The sequence below is a fragment of the Benincasa hispida genome, chromosome 11 (genome assembly GCF_009727055.1).
Source record: "Benincasa hispida cultivar B227 chromosome 11, ASM972705v1, whole genome shotgun sequence".
NCBI lineage: Eukaryota > Viridiplantae > Streptophyta > Magnoliopsida > Cucurbitales > Cucurbitaceae > Benincasa > Benincasa hispida.
The window spans coordinates 7938909-7946611 of record NC_052359.1 but is presented as its reverse complement, the minus strand read 5'-3'; positions in this window follow the sequence as shown (position 1 = coordinate 7946611).

Sequence of the window (7703 nt, the reverse complement as noted above, 5' to 3'; positions counted from 1 at the left end):
ACTCGATCATCGATCGAACTCGATCCCCGATCCCCGATTCCCAATCCAGAACTCGACCCTCGATCCCTCCTGCCAAGCCTCCCTCATTGTTCTTGGTTTTCTTCTCCTTCCAAGCCACTAAGTCACATGGAAAAAGATCATGTATTTCGTGTTGGAGTATGTCAGCAAGCAGTGGAAGCAACAAGGATTAATAAGCACTCTAATTCATTAATTTTGGCAATAACTAAAGCATGATCATACAATAACAAGAGAGTTTCAAGCCATACCTTTGTAAAACTTCTTGAATCTTGATTCTCAGTTACAAATTTCTCTAAATTTTGCTGTAGACCACCTCAAGATCTCTCCACTATTCTCTTGGAGCTTTAGATTGAGTTGTGGGCTTAAAATAAGTTTGGATTAAGGGAATTTGGAGATTAGGTTACTGCATCACCATGGTTGAAGACCTTCAACCTCAAGCTTTTTCAGTAAAAAAAAATCAATAGCATCCTCGATTCTCAACCCAATCTTCTTAATTTATTGCATGACTATCATGGAAACACCATTGCTACATGTATTGTAGCTCTTGCTTCGAAGATTGACTCAAAATCATGGTGGAACCATGAATATGCTACTTGAATAGAAAGTGGAAAAATCCCACTTTTTGGGATTTTCCATTTTCTATTATTTTTCAAAATTAATTTCCAAAATTAATTTTCTTTTAAAAATGAAATCTTTCTTAATTTTACAAAATTAATTCAATAGTTAATTTTTCTAATAAAATTAATAATAATTAATTAAACAATTTAATTAATTCTAATTAATTCAATATCAAATATTAAATTAATTTTTCACAAATCCACCTTCATATATTTAAATCATATTTAAATATTTATTCTCCTATTCCATTTAATTCTTAAAATTAAACGTGTAATTATATCTCATATAATTACTAATTCCTTTAATTCTAATTTGAACGTTTCAAATTAACTTATCACGATACTCTAAAGCTAATCCATTTACGAGCTAGTAGGAGAACCTTGCAGACCTACAGATCATGGGCTTCAACAATCCAAGATTAATTGGTAAACTTATTACTTCGAATTAACCCCCATTCGTTAACTAATGGGTCACTCCACTAATGCTCATAGTTGAACTCCCTTCACTGTAGATATATTATGTCCACTCGATATAACCATGATTAGTAAGTTAACCCTTCACAGGTTATTCGTAATAACGGCTGGGTTAAAAGTCTGTTTTACCCCTGAGATTACCACTTGTTCCTTAAGTTCTACTGATCCTCTAATGAACAATTTATTTGTGATCCAATCAACAAACCGATTCTCTCTTGGGCCAATGAGAGAGTAAGGCCCCTTGTTCAAGACCCAGAGTCAGCACTTAAGGGAATAACCTCTCTACTATCCCTAAAAGCGGGTAGGAGTGAATTCCTTCTTGCACCCTATGTCCCAGCTATCTACCCGGTCTTACCCCTGAAATGGAGGTTTATTGAGCCAGTGCTATTGAGCCAACCCTCACCTAAGCAAATCTAAGGATAACCCCGAATAAATAAGAGTTCATAATTAGCTCAGGATTAAGGTCAAGTTACCTAGGTCATCGCTTTGAAATAGTCAGTCTTAAACAGCAAACAACGTTANATAAGAGTTCATAATTAGCTCAGGATTAAGGTCAAGTTACCTAGGTCATCGCTTTGAAATAGTCAGTCTTAAACAGCAAACAACGTTATAAAGTAAGAGTGACTGATTTCGTGGTCCGATCTTGTACAAATCCATATGCACAGGATGCCCTCACTCCTCATGTCATAACATGTATGAATTAGGATCACTTCGTTTGTAGCACTTTACAACTCTTTTTAACAATTATAGAGTAGGTTGCATCCAATAGTGTTACTAGAATAAGGCACCCAACCTTATTCATATAGTATAGATAATTTTGACTATTTACTCAAACCCGATCCACGTTTATGTCTCCACATAAAACTCAAGTACTCATGTAATAGTCATGGGTTTTTTAGGTTTATTGGATTTCTAATAAGCAATACATATATTCAATAACAACTTATTGAATTTTCAGAATAAGTGTGATTGTTTACAAACCACGAGTTTTAAGACATAAAACCCAACATTACTCCCATTTGTACTATTCTTTATGGGACAAATTACATTACTTGGGCCCATCAATGAAGAGTTTCCTAATCGGGTGTAAATTATGACGAATTGTCACTGGTGATATTCCCCGGCCAGTCAAGATATCCACTTAGGACGATACTAAATTTATTGAACGATTAGAGGATTGGGACAGGAAAAATCATCAAATCATCACTTGGCTCGGAAATACATCTATGCTGCCCATTCACGTTCAGTTTGATGTGCTTGATGATGCCAAGAGTTTGTAGGATTTCTTGTCTACTCGATTTTAGTCTGTTGGCTTAGCTCACTACTATCAACTGCACAACACTCTGATTAATCATACTTAGGAGACAGGGCAATCTTTTAATGACTATTTGGTTACAATTCAACCAATCTAGACACAATTAGATCAAGCTAAAATTAATCACCTTTTCCTTATTAATGTTCTCTTTCTGCCCCTATCACCAACTCTGCTATCTATCAGTGGCATCTCCATCTCGGTCATGCTTCTTCTAAAATACTCCATCATTTAATCTCTAGTCACAATTTGAATAATGTCTCCAAGTTTGTATCTTTTGACTGTTTAAATTGCAAACTTGCAAAACAACCTGTATTGTCTTTTTCCCAGTCTAGTTCTATAGGCGATAGTCCTTTTGACTTAATTCACTCTGATATTTGGGGACCCTCTCCTATTTCCACTGTCAATGGGTATCGTTACTTTGTTTTATTCATTGATGATTACTCTTGGTTTATCTGGATATATTTCTTTAAACACCGCTCTTCGCTGGCTCAAATATATATTGATTTTACAAATATGGTTCACACTTATTTTTCTCACCCAATCAAGGTTCTGCGTACAGATAACGCCTCAGAATATAAGAACTCCAAGCTTTTTTCCTTTCTCACCCAGCAAGGCACTCTTGTTCAACGCTCTTGTCCTCATACCTCTTAGCAGAATAGGCAAGCGAAGCAGAAACATTGTCATATCCTAGACTCCGTCAAGGCCCAACTTCTGTCTACCTTCTGTCCTACAAAGTTTTGGGATGAAGTCATCCTTACCTCTGTCTACAAAATCAATCATCTTCCTTCATCTGTTCTTCAAAATGCTTCTACGTTTGAACGCTTATATGGTACTTCTCCAGATTACTCTAAACTCAAGGTATTTGGTTGTGCATGTTTGGTACTTCTCTATCGTCATGAACATACCAAATTAGAACCACGTGCACGTCTCTATTGCTTTTTTGGCTATGGAACTGAACACAAAGGTATCCATTGTTGGGACCCTCTTTCTAATAGATTGTGCATCTCCCGCCATGTAACTTTTTGGGAGCACACTATTAGCTCTAAAGAAGAACTATTATTCATAGCTTAATTAAGGCTTGTTATTGGATTTTACATGTTTATTTCCCTGATTATTAGGTACCTAGTAATCAAGAGGTAGAATTGGCGATTTGGAGCCGTACAAGGTTAATTTCCAATTTGGAGTTGATTTGAGCATCCGGGCTTCAAAGGAGTTGAAATTACCAAATTGCCATCAAGTATGATCAGCCATTGAGTAAAAGGTTGTCGAGTATTATCGAGTAAAATTCTAACAAGTAAACAAGCATTGAGCACCGAGTAAATGAGCATTGAGTATTGAGTTGTCGAGTAGCGAGTAGCGAGTTTCTTGCAGAATGCTTAGCGTTGCAATGCTACCTCTCAGCGTCATGATGCTCCGGATGTTTAACCTCACCACCGTTGCAATGCTTCTTCAGAGTGTTGCAACGCTATGACGATTGACGGAATTTTGTGCAACGCGTAGTGCAACCAAGTATTGGAGGCATCATTGCAACGCTTCCTTGATGCTCTCCAATGTGCACTGCAACGTTGCAACGCTACTTCCAAGCGTTGCAATGCTACGCAAAACCTATAAATAAGGTGCTTGGGGTTAGCTTTCAGAACATCTCATTCCTACTATAATATACCTCCAAATAAAGTGAAATTTGAGAGTTTAATCTGGTTTTGGGAGCCATTGAAGTCAAATTGCTGAGCAATTGTCACCATAGCCAGCCTCAATTCTCTTTTGATCATTGTAATTCCAATATGCCTTTTAGAGGCTATGTAATTTTCTTGGGATAATTTGTGTATCTTCACTCTTGAAGGGTTACTAGTTTAATTTATTCAATTGTTGTGAAACTTTTGGGTGGATTTGTTTTATTATTAATAGAGTTTCGATGAATTTTTCTAACAAATTATTTTTTTGAAATTCTTATTGATATGTATAATCATTCTAGCTTTTTCATTATTGATTGATTAAGTTGCACGTATTAGGATCGCATGTTTAGGGTCTAGATTGTTTTTGGTCAGATTCATGTATGCCCAGTATAATCCAACCCAAATAAATCATGTTATGGCTATCCGGCTTATAGTATGTCTCAACGATTGAACCCTTTCTTAAAGCTTCTCAGTTTTAACTTGTACGTCGCTGAGAATGAAGAGTTTTAAACTGAATTAGTGTTGGTTTGAATTTTTATCAAAATTGGCTAATTGGACTTTTAAAATTTCTAATAGGATGAGAGGTTCACATAATTGGATAAATTAATTGGTACCTAATGATAAAAAAATAAAAAGCATACAAACTAATCTCAATAATTTTCTTCAATTTGATTCAACCCTTTTCTGTGCTAACTCTTGTTTTTTTCTGTTTGATTTTTAATTTATTTTATAAAGCAAAAAAAAAAAAAAAACCTTCAAAACCCTTTTTTTAAGTGGAATTCATAAATTGGCCTAAGTTGATTTAATAGTCTCTTTGTAGATTCGACCCCGATCTTACCACTTTACTGTGTTTATGGTATAAGTCTTGAATCGGTGAAAATAAATTATCTTTGCTCGGACCGAGGGTGATTACGACAATGTTAGTCTCAGTTTTCGAACACAATATGCGTCGCTGCCAGGGAGACTTGGTAATCAGCCTAGGAATATTTTTGGATTTCTTTTAATAAAAAAAAAAGTGTTTTAGTTCCCCTTGGTTTATGACCCGCTCCCTCTGGGAGTGCAGATTTTTTTTTTTTTTTTTTTTTTTTTTTGCAGATATTGACCAGGAGGAGAGGAGAATCTAAAGGAGGCACAGATGAAGAAATCTCAGAAGCAGAAAATCCAAAAGTTGCTGACAACACAACAATGGGAGAGGCAGTTCGTGAGAAAACCTTAAGGGAGCTGGCAGAACCTAACATGAACCAGCAGCCCCTATGCATCGTATTTTCACCTACCACAGTGCCATTCGAACTCAAACTAGGGCTGATTAATCTATTGCCAACCTTCAGAAGGCATGCAGGGGAGAACCCCCACATACACATCAAAGACTTCCATATGGTTTGTGTAAGTATGAGACCCCATGGAGTCATAGAAGAGCAACTAAACCTTAGGGTGTTTCCTTTTTCACTATAGGATGACGCCAATGATTGGTTGTACTACTTGGCTCTAGGGTCAATCACTACTTGGAATGAACTTCAAAAGAATTTTCTTGAAAAAAAAATTCCAGCTTCTAGAGCCCATTCTATAAGGAATGATATTTATGGTATAAAACAATTTATGGGTGAGTCTTTGTTCGAGTATTAGGAACATTATAAATGCTTATATGCTAGTTTTCCCCATCACCAGATTTCTGACCATTTACTGATTCAATATTTCTATAGTGGTTTGCTTACCAATGACAGGAACTCAATCGACTCAGCAGCTAAAAGCGCTCTTGCTGACAAGACACCCAGAGAGGCCCAAGAATTGATATCATGCATGGCTGAGAACAACCAAAATTTTGGCATTAAGGCTATTGAATCTGATTTAACTGGTAATTTTGAGGTTAAAGAATTAAAGACTCAAATTTCTAACTTAACTTCCCTTGTGACACTGTTGGTCCAAGGAGGAGTATCTCAAGTCAAGGCTTGTGGAGCCTGCAAAATATTAGGACACACTTTGAAGCATGTCTTCAAGCACAAGTCAACAAAGTTGGGTGTTACCAGAGGAAGTACGACCCTCATGGCTGAGTATACAATCCAGGCTAGCGTGATCACCTTAATTCCAAATGGGGAGGTTGAAGCCAAGGACAAAGGCATGACAGTTCTAATCATTCCAATCAACCGTCGTCATCTTCCTCAGGTATGTCTTTAGAAGACATTGTTAAATCTTTGGCTAATAACTCCCTTAAATTTCAATAGGAAATTCAGAAACTGATAAAGGACTCTCTCCAGCCATCCCTGGACACAAAGGCCTATCAGTAAGAAACCAGGGCGAGCATGGCTAATCTAGCGACTCAGGTCACACAGTTAGGCTTTGTAGTGAGTCGAATAGAGAACAAGGGTTCAGGTAAGTTGCCTGCTCAACAAGACCACGCCAACGTTAGTGCCATCACGCTAAGAAGAAGTAAGGAGCTTCCTTCAGACAACTTATCTCCACCTGGTAAGTCCAACGAAGAAGCTGAGAACAATGAGAGTAAATCTGAAGCACAACCATCTACCCCCAAGGTAAGTACTTTTCCTTCACCTTTTGTTGAACCTTATATTCCTTAAGCTCCATTTCCTAGTAGGCTCGCGAGACCAAAACTAGAACGTAAGGACGAGAAGTTGATCGAGATGTTCAAAAAGGTTCAAATAAACATTCATCTCTTGAATGCAATCCAACAGATCCCCAGGTTGTTGGGGTTGATGCCCTAAACTCTCATGGGGTCCTGTAGTTTGTAAACACTTGTATGAACAAACACTTGTAATGTAATAATATGAGATATTTTCTTCACTGTTGTCTATGAAATATGAGATATTTTAGTTGCATTTACCACAAACCAATAAACTAAGATCCCTAGTTGTCGTTGTAACTTAAGTATGTATGTGGAGACATACAAGTGAATCATGTCTTAAGTGAAAACCTAAATGGTCTATAGTATATGGATAAATGAAGGAAACCTTATCCTGGTGACATTACAGATACAGCCCACTTTGTAGATGTTACAAGAATTGTAAGTGCTACAGGTGGTCTGATCTTGATCATTCATGTGGAGATATGCGAGCAGGGGTGTCCTATAAAAAGGAGTTTGTGTAAGACCAGACCAGGAAATGTTTAGTCTCGTTATATAACGCCGTTCATGACAGAGACTTTCATTTCACTTAGATGACCATAGGTAACATGACCTTAATCCTGAGTGAGTTGGGAACTTCTACCTATGAGAGCAGTCCTTTGATTTGCATGGGTGCGAGTGGCCAGATTGCCGACTCAAACCTATCACTTTTGGGATTCGTTTGATTGGGGAGTTGGAAACTTAGTTATACAAGATGGAATTCACTCCTTCCCTAAAGTAGGGGTAAGTAGATAAATTGCTCCCTTAAGGGCTGATTCCGGGCTTGAACGATGTGACACCACACACCTTCTCATGGCCCGAGAGGTGTCCACTTATAGTAGGACTATGATGTATTGTTCATTAGAGGAATCAGTGGTACTTAAAGAGTTAGATGTAACTACAGGGGCAAAACGGTAAATTGGCCTAGCTATACTTATGAGCGATCAGTGAAGGATTATCGTACTATTGATTGGTTATATCCGATGGACACAGAA